Source organism: Buteo buteo, chromosome 6 (assembly GCF_964188355.1).
Source record: "Buteo buteo chromosome 6, bButBut1.hap1.1, whole genome shotgun sequence".
Classification (NCBI taxonomy): domain Eukaryota; kingdom Metazoa; phylum Chordata; class Aves; order Accipitriformes; family Accipitridae; genus Buteo; species Buteo buteo.
Genome location: NC_134176.1, coordinates 45,883,196 through 45,908,582, shown reverse-complemented (window position 1 = coordinate 45,908,582; position 25,387 = coordinate 45,883,196).

Below are 25,387 nucleotides of genomic sequence, written 5' to 3'. Positions count from 1 at the left end.
TCGGCAGAGCCTCTTTTTTTTGGAAAAGGCGAACGGTCGGATACTTGTCCCACGAGGAAGGGCCCAGCCCTGAAAGCTCTTGCTGCTCTTCACCGTCCCTTGTGGCCCTACCTACAGGCACAACAGCAGTGGGGATCTGTGCTTTCCCAGAGACGGAACATCTCACGGGGCTCAGTCTCGGCAAGCCTCTTTCTGAAAAGGCGAACGGTCGGATCCTTCTCCCACGAGGAAGGGCCCAGCCCTGAAAGCTCTTGCTGCTCTTCACCGTCCCTTGGCACCCTACCTACAGGCACAACAGCACTGGGGATCTATGCTTTCGCAGAGACGGAACATCTCGTAGTGCTACGCCTCGGCAGAGCCTCTTTTTTTTGGAAAAGGCGAACGGTCGGATCCTTCTCCCACGAGGAAGGGCCCAGCCCTGAAAGCTCTTGCTGCTCTTCACCGCCCCTTGTGGCCCTACCTACAGGCACAACAGCACTGGGGATCTGTGCTTTCCCAGAGACGGAACATCTCACGGGGCTCAGTCTCGGCAAGCCTCTTTCTGAAAAGGCGAACGGTCGGATCCTTCTCCCACGAGGAAGGGCCCAGCCCTGAAAGCTCTTGCTGCTCTTCACCGTCCCTTGGCACCCTACCTACAGGCACAACAGCACTGGGGATCTGTGCTTTCCCAGAGACGGAATATCTCACGGGGCTCAGTCTCGGCAAGCCTCTTTCTGAAAAGGCGAACGGTCGGATCCTTCTCCCACGAGGAAGGGCCCAGCCCTGAAAGCTCTTGCTGCTCTTCACCGTCCCTTGGCAGCCTACCTACAGGCACAACAGCACTGGGGATCTGTGCTTTCCCAGAGACGGAACATCTCACGGGGCTCAGTCTCGGCAAGCCTCTTTCTGAAAAGGCGAACGGTCGGATCCTTCTCCCACGAGGAAGGGCCCAGCCCTGAAAGCTCTTGCTGCTCTTCACCGTCCCTTGTGGCCCTACCTACAGGCACAACAGCACTGGGGATCTGTGCTTTCCCAGAGACGGAACATCTCACGGGGCTCAGTCTCGGCAAGCCTCTTTCTGAAAAGGCGAACGGTCGGATCCTTCTCCCACGAGGAAGGGCCCAGCCCTGAAAGCTCTTGCTGCTCTTCACCGTCCCTTGGCACCCTACCTACAGGCACAACAGCACTGGGGATCTGTGCTTTCCCAGAGAAGGAATATCTCACGGGGCTCAGTCTCGGCAAGCCTCTTTCTGAAAAGGCGAACGGTCGGATCCTTCTCCCACGAGGAAGGGCCCAGCCCTGAAAGCTCTTGCTGCTCTTCACCGTCCCTTGGCACCCTACCTACAGGCACAACAGCACTGGGGATCTGTGCTTTCCCAGAGACGGAATATCTCACGGGGCTCAGTCTCGGCAAGCCTCTTTCTGAAAAGGCGAACGGTCGGATCCTTCTCCCACGAGGAAGGGCCCAGCCCTGAAAGCTCTTGCTGCTCTTCACCGTCCCTTGGCAGCCTACCTACAGGCACAACAGCACTGGGGATCTGTGCTTTCCCAGAGACGGAACATCTCACGGGGCTCAGTCTCGGCAAGCCTCTTTCTGAAAAGGCGAACGGTCGGATCCTTCTCCCACGAGGAAGGGCCCAGCCCTGAAAGCTCTTGCTGCTCTTCACCGTCCCTTGGCACCCTACCTACAGGCACAACAGCACTGGGGATCTGTGCTTTCCCAGAGACGGAACATCTCGTGGCGCTACGCCTCGGCAGAGCCTCTTTTTTTTGGAAAAGGCGAACGGTCGGATCCTTCTCCCACGAGGAAGGGCCCAGCCCTGAAAGCTCTTGCTGCTCTTCACTGTCCCTTGGCACCCTACCTACAGGCACAACAGCACTGGGGATCTGTGCTTTCCCAGAGACGGAACATCTCACGGGGCTCAGTCTCGGCAAGCCTCTTTCTGAAAAGGCGAACGGTCGGATCCTTCTCCCCCGAGGAAGGGCCCAGCCCTGAAAGCTCTTGCTGCTCTTCACCGTCCCTTGGCACCCTACCTACAGGCACAACAGCACTGGGGATCTATGCTTTCGCAGAGACGGAACATCTCGTAGTGCTACGCCTCGGCAGAGCCTCTTTTTTTTGGAAAAGGCGAACGGTCGGATCCTTCTCCCACGAGGAAGGGCCCAGCCCTGAAAGCTCTTGCTGCTCTTCACCGTCCCTTGGCACCCTACCTACAGGCACAACAGCACTGGGGATCTGTGCTTTCCCAGAGACGGAACATCTCACGGGGCTCAGTCTCGGCAAGCCTCTTTCTGAAAAGGCGAACGGTCGGATCCTTCTCCCCCGAGGAAGGGCCCAGCCCTGAAAGCTCTTGCTGCTCTTCACCGTCCCTTGGCACCCTACCTACAGGCACAACAGCACTGGGGATCTGTGCTTTCCCAGAGACGGAACATCTCACGGGGCTCAGTCTCGGCAAGCCTGTTTCTGAAAAGGCGAACGGTCGGATCCTTCTCCCACGAGGAAGGGCCCAGCCCTGAAAGCTCTTGCTGCTCTTCACCGCCCCTTGGCACCCTACCTACAGGCACAACAGCACTGGGGATCTGTGCTTTCCCAGAGACGGAACATCTCACGGGGCTCAGTCTCGGCAAGCCTCTTTCTGAAAAGACGAACGGTGCGATCCTTCTCCCACGACGAAGGGCCCAGCCCTGAAAGCTCTTGCTGCTCTTCACCGTCCCTTGGCACCCTACCTACAGGCACAACAGCACTGGGGATCTGTGCTTTCCCAGAGACAGAACATCTCACGGCGCTCAGTCTCGGCAAGCCTCTTTCTGAAAAGGCGAACGGTCGGATCCTTCTCCCACGAGGAAGGGCCCAGCCCTGAAAGCTCTTGCTGCTCTTCACCGTCCCTTGGCACCCTACCTACAGGCACAACAGCACTGGGGATCTGTGCTTTCCCAGAGACGGAACATCTCACGGGGCTCAGTCTCGGCAAGCCTCTTTCTGAAAAGGCGAACGGTCGGATCCTTCTCCCACGAGGAAGGGCCCAGCCCTGAAAGCTCTTGCTGCTCTTCACCGTCCCTTGGCACCCTACCTACAGGCACAACAGCACTGGGGATCTGTGCTTTCCCAGAGACGGAACATCTCACGGCGCTCAGTCTCGGCAAGCCTCTTTCTGAAAAGGCGAACGGTCGGATCCTTCTCCCACGAGGAAGGGCCCAGCCCTGAAAGCTCTTGCTGCTCTTCACCGTCCCTTGGCACCCTACCTACAGGCACAACAGCACTGGGGATCTGTGCTTTCCCAGAGACGGAACATCTCACGGGGCTCAGTCTCGGCAAGCCTCTTTCTGAAAAGGCGAACGGTCGGATCCTTCTCCCCCGAGGAAGGGCCCAGCCCTGAAACCTCTTGCTGCTCTTCACCACCCCTTGGCACCCTACCTACAGGCACAACAGCACTGGGGATCTGTGCTTTCCCAGAGACGGAACATCTCACGGGGCTCAGTCTCGGCAAGCCTGTTTCTGAAAAGGCGAACGGTCGGATACTTGTCCCACGAGGAAGGGCCCAGCCCTGAAAGCTCTTGCTGCTCTTCACCGTCCCTTGTGGCCCTACCTACAGGCACAACAGCACTGGGGATCTGTGCTTTCCCAGAGACGGAACATCTCACGGGGCTCAGTCTCGGCAAGCCTGTTTCTGAAAAGGCGAACGGTCGGATCCTTCTCCCACGAGGAAGGGCCCAGCCCTGAAAGCTCTTGCTGCTCTTCACCGCCCCTTGGCACCCTACCTACAGGCACAACAGCACTGGGGATCTGTGCTTTCCCAGAGACGGAACATCTCACGGGGCTCAGTCTCGGCAAGCCTCTTTCTGAAAAGGCGAACGGTCGGATCCTTCTCCCACGAGGAAGGGCCCAGCCCTGAAAGCTCTTGCTGCTCTTCACCGTCCCTTGGCACCCTACCTACAGGCACAACAGCACTGGGGATCTGTGCTTTCCCAGAGACGGAACATCTCACGGCGCTCAGTCTCGGCAAGCCTCTTTCTGAAAAGGCGAACGGTCGGATCCTTCTCCCACGAGGAAGGGCCCAGCCCTGAAAGCTCTTGCTGCTCTTCACCGTCCCTTGGCACCCTACCTACAGGCACAACAGCACTGGGGATCTGTGCTTTCCCAGAGACGGAACATCTCACGGGGCTCAGTCTCGGCAAGCCTCTTTCTGAAAAGGCGAACGGTCGGATCCTTCTCCCACGAGGAAGGGCCCAGCCCTGAAAGCTCTTGCTGCTCTTCACCGTCCCTTGGCACCCTACCTACAGGCACAACAGCACTGGGGATCTGTGCTTTCCCAGAGACGGAACATCTCACGGGGCTCAGTCTCGGCAAGCCTCTTTCTGAAAAGGCGAACGGTCGGATCCTTCTCCCCCGAGGAAGGGCCCAGCCCTGAAACCTCTTGCTGCTCTTCACCACCCCTTGGCACCCTACCTACAGGCACAACAGCACTGGGGATCTGTGCTTTCCCAGAGACGGAACATCTCACGGGGCTCAGTCTCGGCAAGCCTCTTTCTGAAAAGGCGAACGGTCGGATACTTGTCCCACGAGGAAGGGCCCAGCCCTGAAAGCTCTTGCTGCTCTTCACCGTCCCTTGTGGCCCTACCTACAGGCACAACAGCACTGGGGATCTGTGCTTTCCCAGAGACGGAACATCTCACGGCGCTCAGTCTCGGCAAGCCTCTTTCTGAAAAGACGAACGGTCGGATACTTGTCCCACGAGGAAGGGCCCAGCCCTGAAAGCTCTTGCTGCTCTTCACCGCCCCTTGGCACCCTACCTACAGGCACAACAGCACTGGGGATCTGTGCTTTCCCAGAGACGGAACATCTCACGGGGCTCAGTCTCGGCAAGCCTCTTTCTGAAAAGGCGAACGGTCGGATCCTTCTCCCACGAGGAAGGGCCCAGCCCTGAAAGCTCTTGCTGCTCTTCACCGTCCCTTGGCACCCTACCTACAGGCACAACAGCACTGGGGATCTGTGCTTTCCCAGAGAAGGAATATCTCACGGGGCTCAGTCTCGGCAAGCCTCTTTCTGAAAAGGCGAACGGTCGGATCCTTCTCCCACGAGGAAGGGCCCAGCCCTGAAAGCTCTTGCTGCTCTTCACCGTCCCTTGGCACCCTACCTACAGGCACAACAGCACTGGGGATCTGTGCTTTCCCAGAGACGGAATATCTCACGGGGCTCAGTCTCGGCAAGCCTCTTTCTGAAAAGGCGAACGGTCGGATCCTTCTCCCACGAGGAAGGGCCCAGCCCTGAAAGCTCTTGCTGCTCTTCACCGTCCCTTGGCACCCTACCTACAGGCACAACAGCACTGGGGATCTGTGCTTTCCCAGAGACGGAACATCTCACGGGGCTCAGTCTCGGCAAGCCTCTTTCTGAAAAGGCGAACGGTCGGATCCTTCTCCCACGAGGAAGGGCCCAGCCCTGAAAGCTCTTGCTGCTCTTCACCGTCCCTTGTGGCCCTACCTACAGGCACAACAGCACTGGGGATCTGTGCTTTCCCAGAGACGGAACATCTCGTGGCGCTACGCCTCGGCAGAGCCTCTTTTTTTTGGAAAAGGCGAACGGTCGGATACTTGTCCCACGAGGAAGGGCCCAGCCCTGAAAGCTCTTGCTGCTCTTCACTGTCCCTTGGCACCCTACCTACAGGCACAACAGCACTGGGGATCTGTGCTTTCCCAGAGACGGAACATCTCACGGGGCTCAGTCTCGGCAAGCCTCTTTCTGAAAAGGCGAACGGTCGGATCCTTCTCCCACGAGGAAGGGCCCAGCCCTGAAAGCTCTTGCTGCTCTTCACCGTCCCTTGGCACCCTACCTACAGGCACAACAGCACTGGGGATCTATGCTTTCGCAGAGACGGAACATCTCGTAGTGCTACGCCTCGGCAGAGCCTCTTTTTTTTGGAAAAGGCGAACGGTCGGATCCTTCTCCCACGAGGAAGGGCCCAGCCCTGAAAGCTCTTGCTGCTCTTCACCGCCCCTTGGCACCCTACCTACAGGCACAACAGCACTGGGGATCTGTGCTTTCCCAGAGACGGAACATCTCACGGGGCTCAGTCTCGGCAAGCCTCTTTCTGAAAAGGCGAACGGTGCGATCCTTCTCCCACGAGGAAGGGCCCAGCCCTGAAAGCTCTTGCTACTCTTCACCGTCCCTTGGCACCCTACCTACAGGCACAACAGCACTGGGGATCTGTGCTTTCCCAGAGACGGAACATCTCACGGCGCTCAGTCTCGGCAAGCCTCTTTCTGAAAAGGCGAACGGTCGGATCCTTCTCCCACGAGGAAGGGCCCAGCCCTGAAAGCTCTTGCTGCTCTTCACCGTCCCTTGGCACCCTACCTACAGGCACAACAGCACTGGGGATCTGTGCTTTCCCAGAGACGGAACATCTCACGGGGCTCAGTCTCGGCAAGCCTCTTTCTGAAAAGGCGAACGGTCGGATCCTTCTCCCCCGAGGAAGGGCCCAGCCCTGAAACCTCTTGCTGCTCTTCACCACCCCTTGGCACCCTACCTACAGGCACAACAGCACTGGGGATCTGTGCTTTCCCAGAGACGGAACATCTCACGGGGCTCAGTCTCGGCAAGCCTGTTTCTGAAAAGGCGAACGGTCGGATACTTGTCCCACGAGGAAGGGCCCAGCCCTGAAAGCTCTTGCTGCTCTTCACCGTCCCTTGTGGCCCTACCTACAGGCACAACAGCACTGGGGATCTGTGCTTTCCCAGAGACGGAACATCTCACGGGGCTCAGTCTCGGCAAGCCTGTTTCTGAAAAGGCGAACGGTCGGATCCTTCTCCCACGAGGAAGGGCCCAGCCCTGAAAGCTCTTGCTGCTCTTCACCGCCCCTTGGCACCCTACCTACAGGCACAACAGCACTGGGGATCTGTGCTTTCCCAGAGACGGAACATCTCACGGGGCTCAGTCTCAGCAAGCCTCTTTCTGAAAAGACGAACGGTGCGATCCTTCTCCCACGACGAAGGGCCCAGCCCTGAAAGCTCTTGCTGCTCTTCACCGTCCCTTGGCACCCTACCTACAGGCACAACAGCACTGGGGATCTGTGCTTTCCCAGAGACGGAACATCTCACGGGGCTCAGTCTCGGCAAGCCTCTTTCTGAAAAGGCGAACGGTCGGATCCTTCTCCCACGAGGAAGGGCCCAGCCCTGAAAGCTCTTGCTGCTCTTCACCGTCCCTTGGCACCCTACCTACAGGCACAACAGCACTGGGGATCTGTGCTTTCCCAGAGACGGAACATCTCACGGGGCTCAGTCTCGGCAAGCCTCTTTCTGAAAAGGCGAACGGTCGGATCCTTCTCCCACGAGGAAGGGCCCAGCCCTGAAAGCTCTTGCTGCTCTTCACCGTCCCTTGGCACCCTACCTACAGGCACAACAGCACTGGGGATCTGTGCTTTCCCAGAGACGGAACATCTCACGGGGCTCAGTCTCGGCAAGCCTCTTTCTGAAAAGGCGAACGGTCGGATCCTTCTCCCCCGAGGAAGGGCCCAGCCCTGAAACCTCTTGCTGCTCTTCACCACCCCTTGGCACCCTACCTACAGGCACAACAGCACTGGGGATCTGTGCTTTCCCAGAGACGGAACATCTCACGGGGCTCAGTCTCGGCAAGCCTCTTTCTGAAAAGGCGAACGGTCGGATACTTGTCCCACGAGGAAGGGCCCAGCCCTGAAAGCTCTTGCTGCTCTTCACCGTCCCTTGTGGCCCTACCTACAGGCACAACAGCACTGGGGATCTGTGCTTTCCCAGAGACGGAACATCTCACGGCGCTCAGTCTCGGCAAGCCTCTTTCTGAAAAGACGAACGGTCGGATCCTTCTCCCACGAGGAAGGGCCCAGCCCTGAAAGCTCTTGCTGCTCTTCACCGCCCCTTGGCACCCTACCTACAGGCACAACAGCACTGGGGATCTGTGCTTTCCCAGAGACGGAACATCTCACGGGGCTCAGTCTCGGCAAGCCTCTTTCTGAAAAGGCGAACGGTCGGATCCTTCTCCCACGAGGAAGGGCCCAGCCCTGAAAGCTCTTGCTGCTCTTCACCGTCCCTTGGCACCCTACCTACAGGCACAACAGCACTGGGGATCTGTGCTTTCCCAGAGAAGGAATATCTCACGGGGCTCAGTCTCAGCAAGCCTCTTTCTGAAAAGGCGAACGGTCGGATCCTTCTCCCACGAGGAAGGGCCCAGCCCTGAAAGCTCTTGCTGCTGTTCACCGTCCCTTGGCACCCTACCTACAGGCACAACAGCACTGGGGATCTGTGCTTTCCCAGAGACGGAACATCTCACGGGGCTCAGTCTCGGCAAGCCTCTTTCTGAAAAGGCGAACGGTCGGATCCTTCTCCCACGAGGAAGGGCCCAGCCCTGAAAGCTCTTGCTGCTCTTCACCGTCCCTTGGCAGCCTACCTACAGGCACAACAGCACTGGGGATCTGTGCTTTCCCAGAGACGGAACATCTCACGGGGCTCAGTCTCGGCAAGCCTCTTTCTGAAAAGGCGAACGGTCGGATCCTTCTCCCACGAGGAAGGGCCCAGCCCTGAAAGCTCTTGCTGCTCTTCACCGTCCCTTGTGGCCCTACCTACAGGCACAACAGCACTGGGGATCTGTGCTTTCCCAGAGACGGAACATCTCGTGGCGCTACGCCTCGGCAGAGCCTCTTTTTTTTGGAAAAGGCGAACGGTCGGATACTTGTCCCACGAGGAAGGGCCCAGCCCTGAAAGCTCTTGCTGCTCTTCACTGTCCCTTGGCACCCTACCTACAGGCACAACAGCACTGGGGATCTGTGCTTTCCCAGAGACGGAACATCTCACGGGGCTCAGACTCGGCAAGCCTCTTTCTGAAAAGGCGAACGGTCGGATCCTTCTCCCACGAGGAAGGGCCCAGCCCTGAAAGCTCTTGCTGCTCTTCACCGTCCCTTGGCACCCTACCTACAGGCACAACAGCACTGGGGATCTATGCTTTCGCAGAGACGGAACATCTCGTAGTGCTACGCCTCGGCAGAGCCTCTTTTTTTTGGAAAAGGCGAACGGTCGGATCCTTCTCCCACGAGGAAGGGCCCAGCCCTGAAAGCTCTTGCTGCTCTTCACTGTCCCTTGGCACCCTACCTACAGGCACAACAGCACTGGGGATCTGTGCTTTCCCAGAGACGGAACATCTCACGGGGCTCAGTCTCGGCAAGCCTCTTTCTGAAAAGGCGAACGGTGCGATCCTTCTCCCACGAGGAAGGGCCCAGCCCTGAAAGCTCTTGCTACTCTTCACCGCCCCTTGGCACCCTACCTACAGGCACAACAGCACTGGGGATCTGTGCTTTCCCAGAGACGGAACATCTCACGGCGCTCAGTCTCGGCAAGCCTCTTTCTGAAAAGGCGAACGGTCGGATCCTTCTCCCACGAGGAAGGGCCCAGCCCTGAAAGCTCTTGCTGCTCTTCACCGCCCCTTGGCACCCTACCTACAGGCACAACAGCACTGGGGATCTGTGCTTTCCCAGAGACGGAACATCTCGTGGCGCTACGCCTCGGCAGAGCCTCTTTTTTCTGGAAAAGGCGAACGGTCGGATCCTTCTCCCACGAGGAAGGGCCCAGCCCTGAAAGCTCTTGCTGCTCTTCACCGCCCCTTGGCACCCTACCTACAGGCACAACAGCACTGGGGATCTGTGCTTTCCCAGAGACGGAACATCTCACGGGGCTCAGTCTCGGCAAGCCTCTTTCTGAAAAGGCGAACGGTCGGATCCTTCTCCCACGAGGAAGGGCCCAGCCCTGAAAGCTCTTGCTGCTCTTCACCGTCCCTTGTGGCCCTACCTACAGGCACAACAGCACTGGGGATCTGTGCTTTCCCAGAGACGGAACATCTCGTGGCGCTACGCCTCGGCAGAGCCTCTTTTTTTTGGAAAAGGCGAACGGTCGGATCCTTCTCCCACGAGGAAGGGCCCAGCCCTGAAAGCTCTTGCTGCTCTTCACTGTCCCTTGGCACCCTACCTACAGGCACAACAGCACTGGGGATCTGTGCTTTCCCAGAGACGGAACATCTCACGGGGCTCAGACTCGGCAAGCCTCTTTCTGAAAAGGCGAACGGTCGGATCCTTCTCCCACGAGGAAGGGCCCAGCCCTGAAAGCTCTTGCTGCTCTTCACCGTCCCTTGGCACCCTACCTACAGGCACAACAGCACTGGGGATCTATGCTTTCGCAGAGACGGAACATCTCGTAGTGCTACGCCTCGGCAGAGCCTCTTTTTTTTGGAAAAGGCGAACGGTCGGATCCTTCTCCCACGAGGAAGGGCCCAGCCCTGAAAGCTCTTGCTGCTCTTCACCGTCCCTTGTGGCCCTACCTACAGGCACAACAGCACTGGGGATCTGTGCTTTCCCAGAGACGGAACATCTCGTGGCGCTACGCCTCGGCAGAGCCTCTTTTTTTTGGAAAAGGCGAACGGTCGGATACTTGTCCCACGAGGAAGGGCCCAGCCCTGAAAGCTCTTGCTGCTCTTCACTGTCCCTTGGCACCCTACCTACAGGCACAACAGCACTGGGGATCTGTGCTTTCCCAGAGACGGAACATCTCACGGGGCTCAGTCTCGGCAAGCCTCTTTCTGAAAAGGCGAACGGTCGGATCCTTCTCCCACGAGGAAGGGCCCAGCCCTGAAAGCTCTTGCTGCTCTTCACCGTCCCTTGGCACCCTACCTACAGGCACAACAGCACTGGGGATCTATGCTTTCGCAGAGACGGAACATCTCGTAGTTCTACGCCTCGGCAGAGCCTCTTTTTTTTGGAAAAGGCGAACGGTCGGATCCTTCTCCCACGAGGAAGGGCCCAGCCCTGAAAGCTCTTGCTGCTCTTCACCGCCCCTTGGCACCCTACCTACAGGCACAACAGCACTGGGGATCTGTGCTTTCCCAGAGACGGAACATCTCACGGGGCTCAGTCTCGGCAAGCCTCTTTCTGAAAAGGCGAACGGTGCGATCCTTCTCCCACGAGGAAGGGCCCAGCCCTGAAAGCTCTTGCTGCTCTTCACCGTCCCTTGGCACCCTACCTACAGGCACAACAGCACTGGGGATCTGTGCTTTCCCAGAGACGGAACATCTCGTGGCGCTACGCCTCGGCAGAGCCTCTTTTTTCTGGAAAAGGCGAACTGTCGGATACTTGTCCCACGAGGAAGGGCCCAGCCCTGAAAGCTCTTGCTGCTCTTCACCGTCCCTTGTGGCCCTACCTACAGGCACAACAGCACTGGGGATCTGTGCTTTCCCAGAGACGGAACATCTCACGGCGCTCAGTCTCGGCAAGCCTCTTTCTGAAAAGGCGAACGGTCGGATCCTTCTCCCACGAGGAAGGGCCCAGCCCTGAAAGCTCTTGCTGCTCTTCACCGTCCCTTGGCACCCTACCTACAGGCACAACAGCACTGGGGATCTGTGCTTTCCCAGAGACGGAATATCTCACGGCGCTCAGTCTTGGCAAGCCTCTTTCTGAAAAGGCGAACGGTCGGATCCTTCTCCCACGAGGAAGGGCCCAGCCCTGAAAGCTCTTGCTGCTCTTCACCGCCCCTTGGCACCCTACCTACAGGCACAACAGCACTGGGGATCTGTGCTTTCCCAGAGACGGAACATCTCACGGGGCTCAGTCTCGGCAAGCCTCTTTCTGAAAAGGCGAACGGTCGGATCCTTCTCCCACGAGGAAGGGCCCAGCCCTGAAAGCTCTTGCTGCTCTTCACCGCCCCTTGGCACCCTACCTACAGGCACAACAGCACTGGGGATCTGTGCTTTCCCAGAGACGGAACATCTCACGGCGCTCAGTCTCGGCAAGCCTCTTTCTGAAAAGGCGAACGGTCGGATCCTTCTCCCACGAGGAAGGGCCCAGCCCTGAAAGCTCTTGCTGCTCTTCACCGTCCCTTGGCACCCTACCTACAGGCACAACAGCACTGGGGATCTGTGCTTTCCCAGAGACGGAACATCTCACGGGGCTCAGTCTCGGCAAGCCTCTTTCTGAAAAGGCGAACGGTCGGATCCTTCTCCCCCGAGGAAGGGCCCAGCCCTGAAACCTCTTGCTGCTCTTCACCACCCCTTGGCACCCTACCTACAGGCACAACAGCACTGGGGATCTGTGCTTTCCCAGAGACGGAACATCTCACGGGGCTCAGTCTCGGCAAGCCTCTTTCTGAAAAGGCGAACGGTCGGATACTTGTCCCACGAGGAAGGGCCCAGCCCTGAAAGCTCTTGCTGCTCTTCACCGTCCCTTGTGGCCCTACCTACAGGCACAACAGCACTGGGGATCTGTGCTTTCCCAGAGACGGAACATCTCACGGGGCTCAGTCTCGGCAAGCCTGTTTCTGAAAAGGCGAACGGTCGGATCCTTCTCCCACGAGGAAGGGCCCAGCCCTGAAAGCTCTTGCTGCTCTTCACCGCCCCTTGGCACCCTACCTACAGGCACAACAGCACTGGGGATCTGTGCTTTCCCAGAGACGGAACATCTCACGGGGCTCAGTCTCGGCAAGCCTCTTTCTGAAAAGACGAACGGTGCGATCCTTCTCCCACGACGAAGGGCCCAGCCCTGAAAGCTCTTGCTGCTGTTCACCGTCCCTTGGCACCCTACCTACAGGCACAACAGCACTGGGGATCTGTGCTTTCCCAGAGACGGAACATCTCACGGGGCTCAGTCTCGGCAAGCCTCTTTCTGAAAAGGCGAACGGTCGGATCCTTCTCCCACGAGGAAGGGCCCAGCCCTGAAAGCTCTTGCTGCTCTTCACCGTCCCTTGGCACCCTACCTACAGGCACAACAGCACTGGGGATCTGTGCTTTCCCAGAGACGGAACATCTCACGGCGCTCAGTCTCGGCAAGCCTCTTTCTGAAAAGGCGAACGGTCGGATCCTTCTCCCACGAGGAAGGGCCCAGCCCTGAAAGCTCTTGCTGCTCTTCACCGTCCCTTGGCACCCTACCTACAGGCACAACAGCACTGGGGATCTGTGCTTTCCCAGAGACGGAACATCTCACGGGGCTCAGTCTCGGCAAGCCTCTTTCTGAAAAGGCGAACGGTCGGATCCTTCTCCCCCGAGGAAGGGCCCAGCCCTGAAACCTCTTGCTGCTCTTCACCACCCCTTGGCACCCTACCTACAGGCACAACAGCACTGGGGATCTGTGCTTTCCCAGAGACGGAACATCTCACGGGGCTCAGTCTCGGCAAGCCTGTTTCTGAAAAGGCGAACGGTCGGATACTTGTCCCACGAGGAAGGGCCCAGCCCTGAAAGCTCTTGCTGCTCTTCACCGTCCCTTGTGGCCCTACGTACAGGCACAACAGCACTGGGGATCTGTGCTTTCCCAGAGACGGAACATCTCACGGGGCTCAGTCTCGGCAAGCCTCTTTCTGAAAAGGCGAACGGTCGGATCCTTCTCCCACGAGGAAGGGCCCAGCCCTGAAAGCTCTTGCTGCTCTTCACCGCCCCTTGGCACCCTACCTACAGGCACAACAGCACTGGGGATCTGTGCTTTCCCAGAGATGGAACATCTCACGGGGCTCAGTCTCGGCAAGCCTCTTTCTGAAAAGACGAACGGTGCGATCCTTCTCCCACGAGGAAGGGCCCAGCCCTGAAAGCTCTTGCTGCTCTTCACCGTCCCTTGGCACCCTACCTACAGGCACAACAGCACTGGGGATCTGTGCTTTCCCAGAGACGGAACATCTCACGGGGCTCAGTCTCGGCAAGCCTCTTTCTGAAAAGGCGAACGGTCGGATCCTTCTCCCACGAGGAAGGGCCCAGCCCTGAAAGCTCTTGCTGCTCTTCACCGTCCCTTGGCACCCTACCTACAGGCACAACAGCACTGGGGATCTGTGCTTTCCCAGAGACGGAACATCTCACGGCGCTCAGTCTCGGCAAGCCTCTTTCTGAAAAGGCGAACGGTCGGATCCTTCTCCCACGAGGAAGGGCCCAGCCCTGAAAGCTCTTGCTGCTCTTCACCGTCCCTTGGCACCCTACCTACAGGCACAACAGCACTGGGGATCTGTGCTTTCCCAGAGACGGAACATCTCACGGGGCTCAGTCTCGGCAAGCCTCTTTCTGAAAAGGCGAACGGTCGGATCCTTCTCCCCCGAGGAAGGGCCCAGCCCTGAAACCTCTTGCTGCTCTTCACCACCCCTTGGCACCCTACCTACAGGCACAACAGCACTGGGGATCTGTGCTTTCCCAGAGACGGAACATCTCACGGGGCTCAGTCTCGGCAAGCCTCTTTCTGAAAAGGCGAACGGTCGGATACTTGTCCCACGAGGAAGGGCCCAGCCCTGAAAGCTCTTGCTGCTCTTCACCGCCCCTTGGCACCCTACCTACAGGCACAACAGCACTGGGGATCTGTGCTTTCCCAGAGACGGAACATCTCACGGCGCTCAGTCTCGGCAAGCCTCTTTCTGAAAAGACGAACGGTCGGATCCTTCTCCCACGAGGAAGGGCCCAGCCCTGAAAGCTCTTGCTGCTCTTCACCGCCCCTTGGCACCCTACCTACAGGCACAACAGCACTGGGGATCTGTGCTTTCCCAGAGACGGAACATCTCACGGGGCTCAGTCTCGGCAAGCCTCTTTCTGAAAAGGCGAACGGTCGGATCCTTCTCCCACGAGGAAGGGCCCAGCCCTGAAAGCTCTTGCTGCTCTTCACCGTCCCTTGGCACCCTACCTACAGGCACAACAGCACTGGGGATCTGTGCTTTCCCAGAGAAGGAATATCTCACGGGGCTCAGTCTCGGCAAGCCTCTTTCTGAAAAGGCGAACGGTCGGATCCTTCTCCCACGAGGAAGGGCCCAGCCCTGAAAGCTCTTGCTGCTCTTCACCGTCCCTTGGCACCCTACCTACAGGCACAACAGCACTGGGGATCTGTGCTTTCCCAGAGACGGAATATCTCACGGGGCTCAGTCTCGGCAAGCCTCTTTCTGAAAAGGCGAACGGTCGGATCCTTCTCCCACGAGGAAGGGCCCAGCCCTGAAAGCTCTTGCTGCTCTTCACCGTCCCTTGGCACCCTACCTACAGGCACAACAGCACTGGGGATCTGTGCTTTCCCAGAGACGGAACATCTCACGGGGCTCAGTCTCGGCAAGCCTCTTTCTGAAAAGGCGAACGGTCGGATCCTTCTCCCCCGAGGAAGGGCCCAGCCCTGAAACCTCTTGCTGCTCTTCACCACCCCTTGGCACCCTACCTACAGGCACAACAGCACTGGGGATCTGTGCTTTCCCAGAGACGGAACATCTCGTGGCGCTACGCCTCGGCAGAGCCTCTTTTTTTTGGAAAAGGCGAACGGTCGGATACTTGTCCCACGAGGAAGGGCCCAGCCCTGAAAGCTCTTGCTGCTCTTCACCGTCCCTTGTGGCCCTACCTACAGGCACAACAGCAGTGGGGATCTGTGCTTTCCCAGAGACGGAACATCTCACGGGGCTCAGTCTCGGCAAGCCTCTTTCTGAAAAGGCGAACGGTCGGATCCTTCTCCCACGAGGAAGGGCCCAGCCCTGAAAGCTCTTGCTGCTCTTCACCGTCCCTTGGCACCCTACCTACAGGCACAACAGCACTGGGGATCTATGCTTTCGCAGAGACGGAACATCTCGTAGTGCTACGCCTCGGCAGAGCCTCTTTTTTTTGGAAAAGGCGAACGGTCGGATCCTTCTCCCACGAGGAAGGGCCCAGCCCTGAAAGCTCTTGCTGGTCTTCACCGCCCCTTGGCACCCTACCTACAGGCACAACAGCACTGGGGATCTGTGCTTTCCCAGAGACGGAACATCTCACGGGGCTCAGTCTCGGCAAGCCTCTTTCTGAAAAGGCGAACGGTCGGATCCTTCTCCCACGAGGAAGGGCCCAGCCCTGAAAGCTCTTGCTGCTCTTCACCGTCCCTTGGCACCCTACCTACAGGCACAACAGCACTGGGGATCTGTGCTTTCCCAGAGAAGGAATATCTCACGGGGCTCAGTCTCGGCAAGCCTCTTTCTGAAAAGGCGAACGGTCGGATCCTTCTCCCACGAGGAAGGGCCCAGCCCTGAAAGCTCTTGCTGCTCTTCACCGTCCCTTGGCACCCTACCTACAGGCACAACAGCACTGGGGATCTGTGCTTTCCCAGAGACGGAATATCTCACGGGGCTCAGTCTCGGCAAGCCTCTTTCTGAAAAGGCGAACGGTCGGATCCTTCTCCCACGAGGAAGGGCCCAGCCCTGAAAGCTCTTGCTGCTCTTCACCGTCCCTTGGCAGCCTACCTACAGGCACAACAGCAGTGGGGATCTGTGCTTTCCCAGAGACGGAACATCTCACGGGGCTCAGTCTCGGCAAGCCTCTTTCTGAAAAGGCGAACGGTCGGATCCTTCTCCCACGAGGAAGGGCCCAGCCCTGAAAGCTCTTGCTGCTCTTCACCGTCCCTTGGCACCCTACCTACAGGCACAACAGCACTGGGGATCTGTGCTTTCCCAGAGAAGGAATATCTCACGGGGCTCAGTCTCGGCAAGCCTCTTTCTGAAAAGGCGAACGGTCGGATCCTTCTCCCACGAGGAAGGGCCCAGCCCTGAAAGCTCTTGCTGCTCTTCACCGTCCCTTGGCACCCTACCTACAGGCACAACAGCACTGGGGATCTGTGCTTTCCCAGAGACGGAATATCTCACGGGGCTCAGTCTCGGCAAGCCTCTTTCTGAAAAGGCGAACGGTCGGATCCTTCTCCCACGAGGAAGGGCCCAGCCCTGAAAGCTCTTGCTGCTCTTCACCGTCCCTTGTGGCCCTACCTACAGGCACAACAGCACTGGGGATCTGTGCTTTCCCAGAGACGGAACATCTCGTGGCGCTACGCCTCGGCAGAGCCTCTTTTTTTTGGAAAAGGCGAACGGTCGGATCCTTCTCCCACGAGGAAGGGCCCAGCCCTGAAAGCTCTTGCTGCTCTTCACTGTCCCTTGGCACCCTACCTACAGGCACAACAGCACTGGGGATCTGTGCTTTCCCAGAGACGGAACATCTCACGGGGCTCAGTCTCGGCAAGCCTCTTTCTGAAAAGGCGAACGGTCGGATCCTTCTCCCACGAGGAAGGGCCCAGCCCTGAAAGCTCTTGCTGCTCTTCACCGTCCCTTGTGGCCCTACCTACAGGCACAACAGCACTGGGGATCTATGCTTTCGCAGAGACGGAACATCTCGTAGTGCTACGCCTCGGCAGAGCCTCTTTTTTTTGGAAAAGGCGAACGGTCGGATCCTTCTCCCACGAGGAAGGGCCCAGCCCTGAAAGCTCTTGCTGCTCTTCACCGTCCCTTGTGGCCCTACCTACAGGCACAACAGCACTGGGGATCTGTGCTTTCCCAGAGACGGAACATCTCGTGGCGCTACGCCTCGCCAGAGACTCTTTTTTTTGGAAAAGGCGAACGGTCGGATACTTGTCCCACGAGGAAGGGCCCAGCCCTGAAAGCTCTTGCTGCTCTTCACTGTCCCTTGGCACCCTACCTACAGGCACAACAGCACTGGGGATCTGTGCTTTCCCAGAGACGGAACATCTCACGGGGCTCAGTCTCGGCAAGCCTGTTTCTGAAAAGGCGAACGGTCGGATCCTTCTCCCACGAGGAAGGGCCCAGCCCTGAAAGCTCTTGCTGCTCTTCACCGCCCCTTGGCACCCTACCTACAGGCACAACAGCACTGGGGATCTGTGCTTTCCCAGAGACGGAACATCTCACGGGGCTCAGTCTCGGCAAGCCTCTTTCTGAAAAGACGAACGGTGCGATCCTTCTCCCACGAGGAAGGGCCCAGCCCTGAAAGCTCTTGCTGCTCTTCACCGTCCCTTGGCACCCTACCTACAGGCACAACAGCACTGGGGATCTGTGCTTTCCCAGAGACGGAACATCTCACGGGGCTCAGTCTCGGCAAGCCTCTTTCTGAAAAGGCGAACGGTCGGATCCTTCTCCCACGAGGAAGGGCCCAGCCCTGAAAGCTCTTGCTGCTCTTCACCGTCCCTTGGCAGCCTACCTACAGGCACAACAGCAGTGGGGATCTGTGCTTTCCCAGAGACGGAACATCTCACGGGGCTCAGTCTCGGCAAGCCTCTTTCTGAAAAGGCGAACGGTCGGATCCTTCTCCCACGAGGAAGGGCCCAGCCCTGAAAGCTCTTGCTGCTCTTCACCGTCCCTTGTGGCCCTACCTACAGGCACAACAGCACTGGGGATCTGTGCTTTCCCAGAGACGGAACATCTCACGGGGCTCAGTCTCGGCAAGCCTCTTTCTGAAAAGGCGAACGGTCGGATCCTTCTCCCACGAGGAAGGGCCCAGCCCTGAAAGCTCTTGCTGCTCTTCACCGTTCCTTGGCACCCTACCTACAGGCACAACAGCACTGGGGATCTGTGCTTTCCCAGAGAAGGAATATCTCACGGGGCTCAGTCTCGGCAAGCCTCTTTCTGAAAAGGCGAACGGTCGGATCCTTCTCCCACGAGGAAGGGCCCAGCCCTGAAAGCTCTTGCTGCTCTTCACCGTCCCTTGGCACCCTACCTACAGGCACAACAGCACTGGGGATCTGTGCTTTCCCAGAGACGGAATATCTCACGGCGCTCAGTCTCGGCAAGCCTCTTTCTGAAAAGGCGAACGGTCGGATCCTTCTCCCACGAGGAAGGGCCCAGCCCTGAAAGCTCTTGCTGCTCTTCACCGTCCCTTGTGGCCCTACCTACAGGCACAACAGCACTGGGGATCTGTGCTTTCCCAGAGACGGAACATCTCGTGGCGCTACGCCTCGGCAGAGCCTCTTTTTTTTGGAAAAGGCGAACGGTCGGATCCTTCTCCCACGAGGAAGGGCCCAGCCCTGAAAGCTCTTGCTGCTCTTCACTGTCCCTTGGCACCCTACCTACAGGCACAACAGCACTGGGGATCTGTGCTTTCCCAGAGACGGAACATCTCACGGGGCTCAGTCTCGGCAAGCCTCTTTCTGAAAAGGCGAACGGTCGGATCCTTCTCCCACGAGGAAGGGCCCAGCCCTGAAAGCTCTTGCTGCTCTTCACCGTCCCTTGGCACCCTACCTACAGGCACAACAGCACTGGGGATCTATGCTTTCGCAGAGACGGAACATCTCGTAGTGCTACGCCTCGGCAGAGCCTCTTTTTTTTGGAAAAGGCGAACGGTCGGATCCTTCTCCCACGAGGAAGGGCCCAGCCCTGAAAGCTCTTGCTGCTCTTCACCGTCCCTTGTGGCCCTACCTACAGGCACAACAGCACTGGGGATCTGTGCTTTCCCAGAGACGGAACATCTCGTGGCGCTACGCCTCGGCAGAGCCTCTTTTTTTTGGAAAAGGCGAACGGTCGGATACTTGTCCCACGAGGAAGGGCCCAGCCCTGAAAGCTCTTGCTGCTCTTCACTGTCCCTTGGCACCCTACCTACAGGCACAACAGCACTGGGGATCTGTGCTTTCCCAGAGACGGAACATCTCACGGGGCTCAGTCTCGGCAAGCCTCTTTCTGAAAAGGCGAACGGTCGGATACTTGTCCCACGAGGAAGGGCCCAGCCCTGAAAGCTCTTGCTGCTCTTCACCGTCCCTTGGCACCCTACCTACAGGCACAACAGCACTGGGGATCTGTGCTTTCCCAGAGACGGAACATCTCACGGGGCTCAGTCTCGGCAAGCCTCTTTCTGAAAAGGCGAACGGTCGGATCCTTCTCCCACGAGGAAGGGCCCAGCCCTGAAAGCTCTTGCTGCTCTTCACCGCCCCTTGGCACCCTACCTACAGGCACAACAGCACTGGGGATCTGTGCTTTCCCAGAGACGGAACATCTCACGGGGCTCAGTCTCGGCAAGCCTCTTTCTGAAAAGACGAACGGTGCGATCCTTCTCCCACGAGGAAGGGCCCAGCCCTGAAAGCTCTTGCTGCTCTTCACCGTCCCTTGGCACCCTACCTACAGGCACAACAGCACTGGGGATCTGTGCTTTCCCAGAGACGGAACATCTCACGGGGCTCAGTCTCGGCAAGCCTCTTTCTGAAAAGGCGAACGGTCGGATCCTTCTCCCACGAGGAAGGGCCCAGCCCTGAAAGCTCTTGCTGCTCTTCACCGTCCCTTGGCACCCTACCTACAGGCACAACAGCACTGGGGATCTGTGCTTTCCCAGAGACGGAACATCTCACGGCGCTCAGTCTCGGCAAGCCTCTTTCTGAAAAGGCGAACGGTCGGATCCTTCTCCCACGAGGAAGGGCCCAGCCCTGAAAGCTCTTGCTGCTCTTCACCGTCCCTTGGCACCCTACCTACAGGCACAACAGCACTGGGGATCTGTGCTTTCCCAGAGACGGAACATCTCACGGGGCTCAGTCTCGGCAAGCCTCTTTCTGAAAAGGCGAACGGTCGGATCCTTCTCCCCCGAGGAAGGGCCCAGCCCTGAAACCTCTTGCTGCTCTTCACCACCCCTTGGCACCCTACCTACAGGCACAACAGCACTGGGGATCTGTGCTTTCCCAGAGACGGAACATCTCACGGGGCTCAGTCTCGGCAAGCCTCTTTCTGAAAAGGCGAACGGTCGGATACTTGTCCCACGAGGAAGGGCCCAGCCCTGAAAGCTCTTGCTGCTCTTCACCGCCCCTTGGCACCCTACCTACAGGCACAACAGCACTGGGGATCTGTGCTTTCCCAGAGACGGAACATCTCACGGCGCTCAGTCTCGGCAAGCCTCTTTCTGAAAAGACGAACGGTCGGATCCTTCTCCCACGAGGAAGGGCCCAGCCCTGAAAGCTCTTGCTGCTCTTCACCGCCCCTTGGCACCCTACCTACAGGCACAACAGCACTGGGGATCTGTGCTTTCCCAGAGACGGAACATCTCACGGGGCTCAGTCTCGGCAAGCCTCTTTCTGAAAAGGCGAACGGTCGGATCCTTCTCCCACGAGGAAGGGCCCAGCCCTGAAAGCTCTTGCTGCTCTTCACCGTCCCTTGGCACCCTACCTACAGGCACAACAGCACTGGGGATCTGTGCTTTCCCAGAGAAGGAATATCTCACGGGGCTCAGTCTCGGCAAGCCTCTTTCTGAAAAGGCGAACGGTCGGATCCTTCTCCCACGAGGAAGGGCCCAGCCCTGAAAGCTCTTGCTGCTCTTCACCGTCCCTTGGCACCCTACCTACAGGCACAACAGCACTGGGGATCTGTGCTTTCCCAGAGACGGAATATCTCACGGGGCTCAGTCTCGGCAAGCCTCTTTCTGAAAAGGCGAACGGTCGGATCCTTCTCCCACGAGGAAGGGCCCAGCCCTGAAAGCTCTTGCTGCTCTTCACCGTCCCTTGGCAGCCTACCTACAGGCACAACAGCACTGGGGATCTGTGCTTTCCCAGAGACGGAACATCTCACGGGGCTCAGTCTCGGCAAGCCTCTTTCTGAAAAGGCGAACGGTCGGATCCTTCTCCCACGAGGAAGGGCCCAGCCCTGAAAGCTCTTGCTGCTCTTCACCGTCCCTTGTGGCCCTACCTACAGGCACAACAGCACTGGGGATCTGTGCTTTCCCAGAGACGGAACATCTCGTGGCGCTACGCCTCGGCAGAGCCTCTTTTTTTTGGAAAAGGCGAACGGTCGGATACTTGTCCCACGAGGAAGGGCCCAGCCCTGAAAGCTCTTGCTGCTCTTCACTGTCCCTTGGCACCCTACCTACAGGCACAACAGCACTGGGGATCTGTGCTTTCCCAGAGACGGAACATCTCACGGGGCTCAGTCTCGGCAAGCCTCTTTCTGAAAAGGCGAACGGTCGGATCCTTCTCCCCCGAGGAAGGGCCCAGCCCTGAAACCTCTTGCTGCTCTTCACCACCCCTTGGCACCCTACCTACAGGCACAACAGCACTGGGGATCTGTGCTTTCCCAGACACGGAACATCTCACGGGGCTCAGTCTCGGCAAGCCTCTTTCTGAAAAGGCGAACGGTCGGATACTTGTCCCACGAGGAAGGGCCCAGCCCTGAAAGCTCTTGCTGCTCTTCACCGCCCCTTGGCACCCTACCTACAGGCACAACAGCACTGGGGATCTGTGCTTTCCCAGAGACGGAACATCTCACGGCGCTCAGTCTCGGCAAGCCTCTTTCTGAAAAGACGAACGGTCGGATCCTTCTCCCACGAGGAAGGGCCCAGCCCTGAAAGCTCTTGCTGCTCTTCACCGCCCCTTGGCACCCTACCTACAGGCACAACAGCACTGGGGATCTGTGCTTTCCCAGAGACGGAACATCTCACGGGGCTCAGTCTCGGCAAGCCTCTTTCTGAAAAGGCGAACGGTCGGATCCTTCTCCCACGAGGAAGGGCCCAGCCCTGAAAGCTCTTGCTGCTCTTCACCGTCCCTTGGCACCCTACCTACAGGCACAACAGCACTGGGGATCTGTGCTTTCCCAGAGAAGGAATATCTCACGGGGCTCAGTCTCGGCAAGCCTCTTTCTGAAAAGGCGAACGGTCGGATCCTTCTCCCACGAGGAAGGGCCCAGCCCTGAAAGCTCTTGCTGCTCTTCACCGTCCCTTGTGGCCCTACCTACAGGCACAACAGCACTGGGGATCTGTGCTTTCCCAGAGACGGAACATCTCGTGGCGCTACGCCTCGGCAGAGCCTCTTTTTTTTGGAAAAGGCGAACGGTCGGATCCTTCTCCCACGAGGAAGGGCCCAGCCCTGAAAGCTCTTGCTGCTCTTCACTGTCCCTTGGCACCCTACCTACAGGCACAACAGCACTGGGGATCTGTGCTTTCCCAGAGACGGAACATCTCACGGGGCTCAGTCTCGGCAAGCCTCTTTCTGAAAAGGCGAACGGTCGGATCCTTCTCCCACGAGGAAGGGCCCAGCCCTGAAAGCTCTTGCTGCTCTTCACCGTCCCTTGTGGCCCTACCTACAGGCACAACAGCACTGGGGATCTATGCTTTCGCAGAGACGGAACATCTCGTAGTGCTACGCCTCGGCAGAGCCTCTTTTTTTTGGAAAAGGCGAACGGTCGGATCCTTCTCCCACGAGGAAGGGCCCAGCCCTGAAAGCTCTTGCTGCTCTTCACCGTCCCTTGGCACCCTACCTACAGGCACAACAGCACTGGGGATCTGTGCTTTCCCAGAGACGGAACATCTCGTGGCGCTACGCCTCGGCAGAGCCTCTTTTTTTTGGAAAAGGCGAACGGTCGGATACTTGTCCCACGAGGAAGGGCCCAGCCCTGAAAGCTCTTGCTGCTCTTCACTGTCCCTTGGCACCCTACCTACAGGCACAACAGCACTGGGGATCTGTGCTTTCCCAGAGACGGAACATCTCACGGGGCTCAGTCTCGGCAAGCCTCTTTCTGAAAAGGCGAACGGTCGGATACTTGTCCCACGAGGAAGGGCCCAGCCCTGAAAGCTCTTGCTGCTCTTCACCGTCCCTTGTGGCCCTACCTACAGGCACAACAGCACTGGGGATCTGTGCTTTCCCAGAGACGGAACATCTCACGGGGCTCAGTCTCGGCAAGCCTCTTTCTGAAAAGACGAACGGTGCGATCCTTCTCCCACGAGGAAGGGCCCAGCCCTGAAAGCTCTTGCTGCTCTTCACCGTCCCTTGGCACCCTACCTACAGGCACAACAGCACTGGGGATCTGTGCTTTCCCAGAGACGGAACATCTCACGGCGCTCAGTCTCGGCAAGCCTCTTTCTGAAAAGGCGAACGGTCGGATCCTTCTCCCACGAGGAAGGGCCCAGCCCTGAAAGCTCTTGCTGCTCTTCACCGTCCCTTGGCACCCTACCTACAGGCACAACAGCACTGGGGATCTGTGCTTTCCCAGAGACGGAACATCTCACGGGGCTCAGTCTCGGCAAGCCTCTTTCTGAAAAGGCGAACGGTCGGATCCTTCTCCCCCGAGGAAGGGCCCAGCCCTGAAACCTCTTGCTGCTCTTCACCACCCCTTGGCACCCTACCTACAGGCACAACAGCACTGGGGATCTGTGCTTTCCCAGAGACGGAACATCTCACGGGGCTCAGTCTCGGCAAGCCTCTTTCTGAAAAGGCGAACGGTCGGATACTTGTCCCACGAGGAAGGGCCCAGCCCTGAAAGCTCTTGCTGCTCTTCACCGCCCCTTGGCACCCTACCTACAGGCACAACAGCACTGGGGATCTGTGCTTTCCCAGAGACGGAACATCTCACGGCGCTCAGTCTCGGCAAGCCTCTTTCTGAAAAGACGAACGGTCGGATCCTTCTCCCACGAGGAAGGGCCCAGCCCTGAAAGCTCTTGCTGCTCTTCACCGCCCCTTGGCACCCTACCTACAGGCACAACAGCACTGGGGATCTGTGCTTTCCCAGAGACGGAACATCTCACGGGGCTCAGTCTCGGCAAGCCTCTTTCTGAAAAGGCGAACGGTCGGATCCTTCTCCCACGAGGAAGGGCCCAGCCCTGAAAGCTCTTGCTGCTCTTCACCGTCCCTTGGCACCCTACCTACAGGCACAACAGCACTGGGGATCTGTGCTTTCCCAGAGAAGGAATATCTCACGGGGCTCAGTCTCGGCAAGCCTCTTTCTGAAAAGGCGAACGGTCGGATCCTTCTCCCACGAGGAAGGGCCCAGCCCTGAAAGCTCTTGCTGCTCTTCACCGTCCCTTGGCACCCTACCTACAGGCACAACAGCACTGGGGATCTGTGCTTTCCCAGAGACGGAATATCTCACGGGGCTCAGTCTCGGCAAGCCTCTTTCTGAAAAGGCGAACGGTCGGATCCTTCTCCCACGAGGAAGGGCCCAGCCCTGAAAGCTCTTGCTGCTCTTCACCGTCCCTTGGCAGCCTACCTACAGGCACAACAGCACTGGGGATCTGTGCTTTCCCAGAGACGGAACATCTCACGGGGCTCAGTCTCGGCAAGCCTCTTTCTGAAAAGGCGAACGGTCGGATCCTTCTCCCACGAGGAAGGGCCCAGCCCTGAAAGCTCTTGCTGCTCTTCACCGTCCCTTGTGGCCCTACCTACAGGCACAACAGCACTGGGGATCTGTGCTTTCCCAGAGACGGAACATCTCGTGGCGCTACGCCTCGGCAGAGCCTCTTTTTTTTGGAAAAGGCGAACGGTCGGATACTTGTCCCACGAGGAAGGGCCCAGCCCTGAAAGCTCTTGCTGCTCTTCACTGTCCCTTGGCACCCTACCTACAGGCACAACAGCACTGGGGATCTGTGCTTTCCCAGAGACGGAACATCTCACGGGGCTCAGTCTCGGCAAGCCTCTTTCTGAAAAGGCGAACGGTCGGATCCTTCTCCCCCGAGGAAGGGCCCAGCCCTGAAAGCTCTTGCTGCTCTTCACTGTCCCTTGGCACCCTACCTACAGGCACAACAGCACTGGGGATCTGTGCTTTCCCAGAGACGGAACATCTCACGGGGCTCAGTCTCGGCAAGCCTCTTTCTGAAAAGGCGAACGGTCGGATACTTGTCCCACGAGGAAGGGCCCAGCCCTGAAAGCTCTTGCTGCTCTTCACCGCCCCTTGGCACCCTACCTACAGGCACAACAGCACTGGGGATCTGTGCTTT